The 11,348-nt window shown below is 44.2% G+C and overlaps 1 protein-coding gene across 1 annotated transcript in view; it reads left to right on the forward strand.

The window, feature by feature from the left end:
• Positions 1 to 11,348, forward strand: part of LOC115578011 (microfibril-associated glycoprotein 4-like) — an 83,638-nt gene that overhangs the window by 19,639 nt on the left and 52,651 nt on the right. The window lies entirely within an intron of this gene.

Raw genomic sequence — 11,348 nt, forward strand, 5'->3', positions numbered from 1 at the left:
TACGTGCGCGTCTGCGTGCGTGTCTGCGTGCGTGTCTGTGTGAGTCCTCCGTTACGTGCGTGTCTGTGTGAGTCCTCTGTTACGTGCGTGTCTGTGTGAGTCCGTTACGTGCGCGTCTGTGTGAGTCCGTTACGTGCGCGTCTGTGTGAGTCCCCCGTTACGTGCGTGTCTGCGTGCGTGTCTGTGTGAGTCCTCCGTTACGTGCGTGTCTGTGTGAGTCCTCCGTTACGTGCGTGTCTGTGTGAGTCCGTTACGTGCGCGTCTGTGTGAGTCCCCCGTTACGTGCGTGTCTGCGTGCGTGTCTGTGTGAGTCCTCCGTTACGTGCGCGTCTGTGCGAGTCCGTTACGTGCGCGTCTGTGCGAGTCCCCCGTTACGTGCGCGTCTGCGTGCGTGTCTGCGTGCGTGTCTGTGTGAGTCCTCCGTTACGTGCGTGTCTGTGTGAGTCCTCTGTTACGTGCGTGTCTGTGTGAGTCCGTTACGTGCGCGTCTGTGTGAGTCCGTTACGTGCGCGTCTGTGTGAGTCCCCCGTTACGTGCGTGTCTGCGTGCGTGTCTGTGTGAGTCCTCCGTTACGTGCGTGTCTGTGTGAGTCCGTTACGTGCGCGTCTGTGTGAGTCCCCCGTTACGTGCGTGTCTGCGTGCGTGTCTGTGTGAGTCCTCCGTTACGTGCGCGTCTGTGCGAGTCCGTTACGTGCGCGTCTGTGTGAGTCCCCCGTTACGTGCGCGTCTGCGTGCGTGTCTGTGTGAGTCCTCCGTTACGTGCGTGTCTGTGTGAGTCCTCTGTTACGTGCGTGTCTGTGTGAGTCCTCCGTTACGTGCGCGTCTGTGCGAGTCCGCCGTTACGTGCACGTCTGTGCGAGTCCCCCGTTACGTGCGTGTCTGCGTGCGTGTCTGTGTGAGTCCTCCGTTACGTGCGTGTCTGCGTGCGTGTCTGTGTGAGTCCGCCGTTACGTGCACGTCTGTGCGAGTCCTCCGTTACGTGCGAGTCCTCCGTTACGTGCGCGTCTGTGCGAGTCCCCCGTTACGTGCGTGTCTGCGTGCGTGTCTGTGTGAGTCCTCCGTTACGTGCGTGTCTGCGTGCGTGTCTGTGTGAGTCCGCCGTTACGTGCACGTCTGTGCGAGTCCTCCGTTACGTGCGAGTCCTCCGTTACGTGCGCGTCTGTGCGAGTCCCCCGTTACGTGCGTGTCTGCGTGCGTGTCTGTGTGAGTCCTCCGTTACGTGCGTGTCTGTGTGAGTCCTCCGTTACGTGCGTGTCTGCGTGCGTGTCTGTGTGAGTCCGCCGTTACGTGCGCGTCTGTGCGAGTCCTCTGTTACGTGCGAGTCCTCCGTTACGTGCGAGTCCTCCGTTACGTGCGCGTCTGTGCGAGTCCTCTGTTACGTGCGAGTCCTCTGTTACGTGCGAGTCCTATGTTACGTGCGAGTCCTCCGTTACGTGCGCGTCTGTGCGAGTCCTCTGTTACGTGCGAGTCCTCCGTTACGTGCGAGTCCTCCGTTACGTGCGCGTCTGTGCGAGTCCCCCGTTACGTGCGTGTCTGCGTGCGTGTCTGCGTGCGTGTCTGTGTGAGTCCTCCGTTACGTGCGTGTCTGCGTGAGTCCTCCGTTACGTGCGTGTCTGTGTGAGTCCTCCGTTACGTGCGCGTCTGTGCGAGTCCTCCGTTACGTGCGTGTCTGCGTGCGTGGCTGTGCGAGTCCTCTATTACCTGCGTGTCTGTGCGAGTCCTCCGTTACGTGCGTGTCTGTGCGAGTCCTCCGTTACGTGCGTGTCTGTGCGAGTCCTCCGTTACGTGCGTGTCTGCGTGCGTGGCTGTGCGAGTCCTCTATTACCTGCGTGTCTGTGTGAGTCCTCTGTTACGTGCGTGTCTGTGTGAGTCCTCTGTTACGTGCGAGTCCTCCGTTACGTGCGAGTCCTCCGTTACGTGCGAGTCCTCCGTTACGTGCGTGTCTGTGTGAGTCCTCCGTTACGTGCGTGTCTGTGTGAGTCCTCTGTTACGTGCGTGTCTGTGTGAGTCCTCTGTTACGTGCGAGTCCTCCGTTACGTGCGAGTCCTCCGTTACGTGCGAGTCCTCCGTTACGTGCGTGTCTGTGTGAGTCCTCCGTTACGTGCGTGTCTGTGTGAGTCCTCCGTTACGTGCGCGTCTGTGTGACATTAAACGGTAACGTAGTTCATTTTTCTTTTCACTTTCTCTGTTCTTCCGTCGCTGGTTTCTGAACTTTCACAGAGGAGATCTGTCTTCAGGTGTTTGGACGGTCCAGAGAATGCTGATTATAAAGGCCCTGCCTCACCTTGTTGGAGTGATTTACATCTTGGTCACTGCAATGTGGGAGAAGACTTTTGTTATAATGGTGCATGATTGTTTTTGAGTGGCTCACATTAAATCTAACAACTGCTGTCCCTGGTCTCCAGCCTCTGAGGGTCCGGCCTCAGCAGAGGGGGGCTACAGTCACAATGGAGTGATGACGCTCCAGCTCCTCAATCAATCTGTTCATTAGGAAAACAAGATATTTTAAAATCATCTGGTTGGGAGTCACTTCTGACTTGGCAACATGTGTGCAGTCTGAGTTTCCCAGCTGGTTTTAGTGGAGCATCAAAGTCCATGATTACAGTACTGGACCCAAAGGGGACGCACTGAAACACCATCACATCAGGTTCTGATCCGTTCAACCGCCTCTTCATTCAGAGCCGGCAGCCCAGTCCAGGAGGGTTTCATGTTGCTGAGTCTGTTCAGCCTCGTCCTCCTGTTGCTCCTCAGTATAATATGATGTGTATACAGTTTTAAAGAGACAGTTTTAAATGTGAACATTTTTAAGTGAAGTTCGTTGTTACTGAGAATAATTATCAGAACATATTTGCGCCTGTTTGCTTCTATCTCACTGCGGTTCAGTTCAGTCGGTGATTCAAACACAGTGTCATCAGAGATACTGAGATGAGCTGAAAACACTGAAGTTAAGCTACTGTTAGCATTAGCCACAGCTAGCTAACACTAAAATACCGCACACATGCCTGTTTTAGTTAGATTTAACGTCTTTTGACTACAAAACATATTGAATAACAGTTTTTTTATTTCTGTTTTAGACCTCTACAGGCACTATATTTTCTATATACTCTATATTCTATATTCATATTTTCAAACCAATGCATTTTTATTCATTTAAATGTTTTACTAACACATGCGTGCCGTTATCAACCACAACATTATCTCACATTCTGCCCATTTAAAAAGGGCGACAACAAAAAAGACGTTTGAAGAATGTGACTGAGTACAGAGCAGCAAATATCTCACAGACTCCGGCTGGGGGTGTGCCCACAGTACAAACACTCCATTTAAATAATAATTACACTATTTTTCAGATATAAAAAAAATAAAGTCAGATACTGCATTTGAAAATGTTTACATTTAAACAAAACCTCAGCGCTTTCAAACAGAACTCTATGGCTGTTATGCAAGACTAAAGACAGAATTTACTCTAAAAACATGTCCTGTGTCTTCTAAGACAGCAACACACGTCAGCTTACCTCTTTTCTTTAACAGAGCCTCGCCTTGAATCATCAATATGATTTTTTTCCATAAACTTCCCCTCCCTCCCTCCCACCTCCTCCTTCTAAGTGCCACTGAGGAAGTCTAAATGCATCTCAGACACTCTGCTTTTCCAGGAACCTTCCCCGACCGGATTTAGTCCAAGAGAGTTTTCTCCACAACCTGAATTTCTTCATCTCCCCGTTTCCTTTTTGATTTTGATGATCCTGAATAAAAAAAGATGTAAGAAATATTCTTTAAAACTATGAACATAAGTTTGCATGCAGTGACATGACCAGCCTGTAATGAGGCTGTGACGACAACCGTTGCGTCTGCAGCAGCTCGGGCTGCCAACCGTCCACTGAAGAACTGAATCATCATGTATTTAGAAACAAAGTCGTCCCGTTTGAGCTTAAAAGTGACGCGCTCCGTCCTGTATTTCAGTGAGAATCAAAATGGTCTTTAAAATGTCAATAAAATTAATGAATGACAGGGCGTTTTATATGAAAATATACGGTAATCTTACTGCCAGCCCTCTCCTGCTCTGTGACCAATGAGCCGACAGCAAACTCACACACGAGAATAACAGTGCTTAATCCGGCTCTTCTCATTGGTCGAGGTACTGTTGCTTGCAAGAAGATACCGGAAGACAAGAGACTGAAGCAACTGGCAAAACAATCCAGCATGGCTCACAACGACATAGGTTCACAGGACACTGCAGACGGGACGCCTTCCACCACGAGCACTAACGTCACTCCCCCGAGGAAAAAAAGAAAAGGCTCCCGCATGGGAGTAGAAATATAGGTAGTAGTTGCAGTATTAAAAGGGCTATATGTATGTCAAAGAAATCACTTTTTACTGCCTATTTGTCAACTGAAGCCTCACTTTGAAATAAACAACACGCCTGTTTTCTCTGTTTGGAACAGAAACTATTCTGCTTCTCAGGTGAAGGTATGAGGTCCGGTTGGAGCTGCATACGCGCTCCGAGCCTCCTGCCAACTCCCCATTAGGATAAAAAAAACTGTAATAATAACCAGTTTATGTGCTGAAGCCCGTCAGGACAAACGAGAATCGGACCATCTTCGGGTTAAAAGTGTCAAAGTGTTGAATTTAGCCTGCGAGAAATGATGCAATGGTAACAAAGCAAATCCCTGTTTCTATTAGTCTAAAGTGATGCAGGACAGCTAGTTATCATTAGCACTGATTTGCTGCTGTTTGTTTGTTGTGTTGTTCAGTTTAGATTTATTCTCATTTAACCGAAACAACAGCTTCTCCACCGTCTCTGTCGCTGTAACTTACATGACCCACATGATACGCATCCCTAGAAGAACCCTCCACTACAGTCACTGTCACTTTCATCAACTGAACAATCACAACCTGGATGGGACACAAAAGAGTCGAGGTGCTACAGTAAAATGTTCCAAACGTTGAACTCCTTCTGCATGAATGGTGATTATTGATGAGATATTAGCATTAACAAATTAACTCCTTACAGAACAGCGTTCCTACATAGGAACACCCTTCGTAAAAACTAATAGTTTTTTTGCTAATAGTTTTAAGCATCAGATCTTAACAGTATATACTCACTGTTGGAAAGCTGAGACTGTCTTGAGTATTTTAAGCCCAAAAAAAGTTATTTCCAGACCATGTAATCGCCTTCTAAACTCACCATGACACAACATTAGAAAGAGCTTCTACCGCAAGAAACAAGAATGCCTACATACCTTCGGAGTGTTCCCTTTTTCCACAGCTACAACGTCATGCCACAATTCTTTTTTCAGAGTTCGCCAAGAGTCCATAGAATGAGAATATCCATGTCATTGTACTCCAAACTAGCTACAAGTGTCGAACCAGCAAGAAACCCTGCAGGGTCTCAGCTTTCATTTGAGACCAAGATTATGTTTCTAGGTAAAGCGGTTCTCAAGTTATAAGCCTTTGACTCTCAGTAGGCACTCTTGGAAAAATAGGACCCAAGCAAAACACACAGACATGCCTTTAGAAAAAAAAATGTGACAAATCAATTTTTATTTTTGACCTCAAATTGTGTGTGTAGCGAGCTGAGACGTGTGGCTATGGCCTACTTGTGTCTGGTGTCCGTAAACATACCTGAACCCTTATATCTTAGTCAGTTTATTGACATTTGAATTGGACGGAAACCAAAACCTGTGTTCAACCTCTGTAACTCTGCATCAGTTTGTCATAGAATCACACTTGCACTTCTTGAGGGTGTTACCTTTCCAATGGTACCAAGCACATCCCTGAGTCTCAAACCATGTGGGAGCTGTCATGCTTTTAATTTCAGTATGTCGTTTTGGAAAAAGAACCTTAAAATGTTCATTGATTAAGAGACCGATGTTGGCTATTTTATTTTATTTTTTTTTGCACAATGATTTAACACAAACATGAAACTGCTGTTGTCCCGCTGGAATCAGTATTATACTGGTGGTGAGTTATGTAGTACACCATTACATAAAATGACAATGCATATAGCAAGATAATATAATTAAATACAAACATACTAACAGTACACTAGATTAAAATGTTACGTTTTATCCAATGTTATAACATAACACTAGTGCACTCATTTAAACTAGTTTCTCCCCCATGTTGTGTGAAAGAGCCTCTGCAGTGGACAGATGCAGATTTCCACTGCACAGGATGCCAATTCTGCCAGTATCACAGATGGAAATTAAAGGGTTATTCCGGTGTAAATTTAATCCATGGTCCAACACAACGTCAAACTGTGTTAGACTCCCTCTCCAGAGATCAAGTTTGCAGGTGGCTAGCTAACTTAGCTTTAGCATCTCAGAAACGACTGCACGACAACAATGAACTGCAGTAAATGGATCCAAATAGAAACCGCCACCAAAAAGCCACAAATAATGCTCAGAACAGCACCAAACAGGGTCCCAGCACATATTTCAAGGCATCAAACATTTGATATAGTTGCCGGATTTGTTGGTAAAGATGAACAAACCTCTCCAGCTGCAGGCTCGTTGTAGGGAAGCCCTGTGAGTCGATTACAGAGTGCAGCAGAGTTCTGCAGCTCAATGATGATTATAACTTTCATGTTGTCTAAGAAGTACCGCAGTTATAAAGTTGTGCTGACTTACAGAAACCTCTACAGCTGCTTCAGTCTTGTCCTTTGTCTCCAGCACAAAAGGATGCAGCCATGTTTGATGACGCCTGCACAGCTCTGCTCGTCTTTCCAGACAGGAAACAGCCGTCGATGAGCTCAACAGCACACCTGTTTTAAATCACTCAAATGACTTGAGATGAATAATGCGTCTCTGGAACATGACTCGTTACCCTTCATGTCAGCTGCTAGTGTCAGGGCTGTAATGGACACAAATGCAGATCAAAACTCTGGAGACAAATAAGGGAGAACAGACGGCAAGCTTTATTTCACACGAAGCTGAAGTACGAGAAACCAAAGAAGCAGATACATTAACAGGAAAAAAAAAAAAACCTCTTTGAAAAATTACAACTTAAAGGCGCATTAATTATGATATGCAGACTTATTTAGCTTTTGAAGCCGAGTCGCTGTTGCCTCTCCCACCTCATCCACTGGTTCTGGAACCATCCTGCGACCCGGTTCAAGACACAAAGGAAATGACACATAAGAATTCACATCAATGCTGAGAGAACAGTTCATATTTGGGCATAACAGGTTCTGGACACAAGACATTTGATGACATCATCCTGGACTTCTGCTGACATTTTCACCATTTTCTGACATTAAACAACAAATCTATTAAAATTGACCAATTTCAAACATGTTTTGAAATGAAATTTGATTCATGAATAAAAGGAGTTAATTTGGAGGGACAGATCAGATAATGTGAGGGTGAAGCTGTACCTGGTGTACCTGCTTCACAGTGAGTTTGCACGTGGCTGCTGGCTCCCTGCAGCGGTCAGCGGTCACATATTTAATTGAAACTCCTTTCAGAGGTGTCACCTGCTCAGAGGTGCCACGGCCTCCTGGGCCCCTGCACACCTGAAGGGAAACACAAAGGGAGTTTGAGGTGTTGTGCACATTTGATATGGAGGTAGATATGATATTCTTCCTCTAGAACAGCTCTGACTTGGTGGTTCTAGCACGTCACCAACACTTTCAGAGCTGATCTGAATTAGCTCAGCACTCATTTGCTGAGCGGCCTCTCGTCACCTTATGATCAGACCTGAAGGAGCTTTCTAACCAACAAACCACAAGAGAAGACATTTGATTCATGAATAAAAGGAGAGTTAATCTGGAGGGACAGATCAGATTACAGGTGAGGGTGAAGCTGTACCTGGTGTACCCGTCTGTCAGGTGAAGCTTGGTGATGAGCTTGTTGTAGAGGTCCGTGCTCAGATAATTACCTCCAGCACTTCCAGCTGCTCCATGGTGAACGCTGTGTGCATCTTCCAGGTCTTGCAGCTGGAGTCCACCTCAGACCTGGACTGTGGGATACCTGAAGGGAAACAGTTTGTTTAGTGAAGCAGGTAGACCTGCAGGTTCTGACTGAACGCTGTCCTGAGGACAGAAATCAGCTCAACACACTGAGATCAGCAGACACCAGCACAGACAGGAGATCTGATATTTTACCACAAAAAGTGGTAAAATACCTGGGAATTACAATAAACAGATCTACAGATGAAAGGATCTCTCAAAACTTTTTGCCAAAAATTGTTAAATCTAAATCGATTTTTAACTGTTGGTTACAAAGAGACCTTACTATTATGGGTCGTGTTTTACTTTCTAAGGCAGAAGGTTTATCTAGATTAGTATACCCAGCCTTGTCTTTATATGTTGATCGGAAAACGTGTGCAGCTATTGATTCACTCTTATTTAAATTTGTTTGGAGAAACAGGACTGAGTATGTAAAGAGGAAAACACTTATCAGACAATACTCAGAAGGTGGTCTTAATGTCTTAGACTTTCAAACCATTAATAGTATATTTAAAATCAACTGGTTAAAACATTGTTTGGTACATAATAATACCCCCTGGTTTTTTATCCCCAATCATTTGTTTGCCAAATGTGGTGGTTTAAAGTTTTTGCTTTCGTGTAATTTTATTTCAAGTAAATTGCCTGTTAAACTTGCCAATTTCCATAAACAAGCCCTGGACTCATGGAAAATTGCTTTCAAACACAACTTCTCCCCACACACATGTGTCTTATGGAATAATCAACATGTTGTATACAAAAATAAGACCCTATTTTTTTAAGGAATTGTATGACCAAGGTATTGTGTTTATTTATGAGCTTCTAAATGATACTGGGGATCTAGCTACTTATGAAGAATTCACCCAACAAAGAGTAATAGATATCCCCCATTCTTTGCATTCCAGAATACTTAAAAGTATACCTACTAAAGTACTATCTCTAATTAAGGCATCATTTCTGTATGAACCTTTCTCAGGAAGGATTCCCACACTGTGGCTTGGTGGAAGGGCTTTTGAGGAACGTTCTTGTAATAATGCTCATATAAGGAGTGTTTTTTACTTCTATTCATAGTCAATATCCCAACTCCTTTCATCGTTGGAGAGAGATGTTTCCCAACATCAGCAGGAATGTCTGGACCGAATTTAACAGATTTCTTATCCCCGGTAAAGTTAAAGAAGTTCATATTAAACTCTCACATAGATACTATCCATGTAATGAATTCATTAACAAGTTTAGACCCGATGTGTCCCCTTTATGTTCCTTCTGCAAAGAAGACGTTGAGTCATTTTCTCATTTATTTTATGGATGCCTCCATTCTACTAACTTTTGGACTCAAATGTCTTTATTAATTTGGGAGTCTTATAAGATCCTGGTCACAATTACAGAAGATATGGTCTTATTTTTGAGTGTTGAATCTAACAATAAGGAAATTAATGATGTGATAAAATTGCTGTGTCTGCTTGGTAAATTTCATATTCATAAAGCCAAATTTCTTCAATTTATTCCAAATGGAACTTTGTTCAAGGTTGAGCTCAATATTTTTTATGATTCTGTATGTAATGTGCCTAAGAACAAAAAAGCTTTAAAGACATCAAGTCTATTGGGAACAATTGTGGACTGTCCTGCCAGATGAAATGGTGCTGCTGTTATTTTATTTAATAAATTACTTAATTTATTTAGTTATCTAATCTTTATATTACTGGTGCTTGTTTGTTTTTTGTTTTTCTGTTGTTTTTTGTGTATTAATACTCCCTGTACATTTGTTGTTCGTCATGTAGGTCTTGTCATCAACATGCTAATAAAATTTTGGAAAACAAAAAAAAAAAAAAAAAAAAGGGTCCACAGTGTGACACAGCTGATCTGAATCTGCTGCAATCAGTCCAGAGGGACCTTGAGACTCAGCTGAAACTAAAACATAGCAAGAACATCACAATGGGACCGTAACGGGCTGGTACTGATGATCAAGGTCCAATATAAACTGACTTGGCAACACGTGTGCAGTCTGAGTTTTCAAGCTGGTTTTAGTGGAGCATCAAAGTCCATGATTAGAGTACTGGACCCAAAGGGGACGCACTGGAACACCATCACATCTGGTTCTGATCCGTTCAACCGCCTCCTCATTCAGAGCCGGCAGCCCAGTCCAGGAGGGTTTCATGTAGCTGAGTCTCTTCAACCTCGTCCTCCTGTTGGTCCTCAGTATAATATGATATATATATGAGTCTGTTCTCTGTCCTGCCTTTTTATCATTGTTTCATTTACTGTTATTACTGTTTATTGTAATATTTCTGTCCTTTGGCCGCTGTGACATTTCCTCGTTTGCGGGACAAATAAAGTGATTCTGATTGTGATTGTGCACATTGTCACAGCCTCATCTGTTCTGTGGGGAAATGTAGACCTGTCCCTTCAAATCTGCTGGAAATCAAACCTCAGCTCCACCACACATTGATCCATTACAGGTCAATATATTGATCTGTTCGATCTGAGCAGCCAAACCATTCAGGTTGATATCTTTAACCAGGCTGAGTGTGATGGAGATTATATCAGCACATTTTACCAGCAGAATGTGATGATTTAAACACGTCTTCATCTACGACCATCTCTGATGTGAGCGAGCAGATATCAGGGAGACAGTTTGAAAAGTGAAGAGTTTTAGGTGAAGTTCCTCGTTACTGAGAACAACAAACAACCGTAACGAGCAGAAAACACTGAAGCTAAGCTACTGTTGTTAGCATTAGCCACAGCTAGCTAACACTAAAATACCGCACACATGCCTGTTTTAGTTAGATTTCACGTCTTTTGACTACAAAACATACTGAATGACAGTTCGAAAGCTTAAATAGACATTTAGTCAAACCTAAAGTCACTCTGGACGCGTTTTATTCACCAGACAGAGTATTTAAAACTAAAACATGGACAGGAAGTCTGCTACGTTACCTCGGGCTGCTTCCCTCCTCTCCGCGGTTTAGTTTTTAAACTGAGGCGGCAGGTCCAATCAGATGTCCTTAATCCTATGAAAAGTTAACAACGGCAGGTGGTAGTGACATCATCGGCCGGGGACAGAGTGAAGGCGGAGCATCTGAAGTGGATTAGTGGATTAGTGGCTGTGTCCATTAGAGTTGGGCGATACTGCAAACTTTGGTATCAATCCGATCCAAGTAACTACAGAGCCAGGACTGTCGATACCGATACGGGTTTTTCTTTAAAAATACCAATTATTGAATGATTTTGTACTTTCGTCACTTGACTTACGTCACACCGACTTCATGATGTTATCTGACAGTTTATGCAGTGATTGTAAAATGAGTGTTTAAAGTGCGTCACTCTCTGAATCCTTTCTCTCTACAGGCAACATCTGCTCAGTCACAGTGCTGGTGAAAAGTTCACATCCACTAGTAAAGAACAT

Source organism: Sparus aurata, unplaced genomic scaffold, assembly GCF_900880675.1.
Source record: "Sparus aurata unplaced genomic scaffold, fSpaAur1.1, whole genome shotgun sequence".
NCBI classification, from domain to species: Eukaryota; Metazoa; Chordata; class Actinopteri; order Spariformes; family Sparidae; genus Sparus; species Sparus aurata.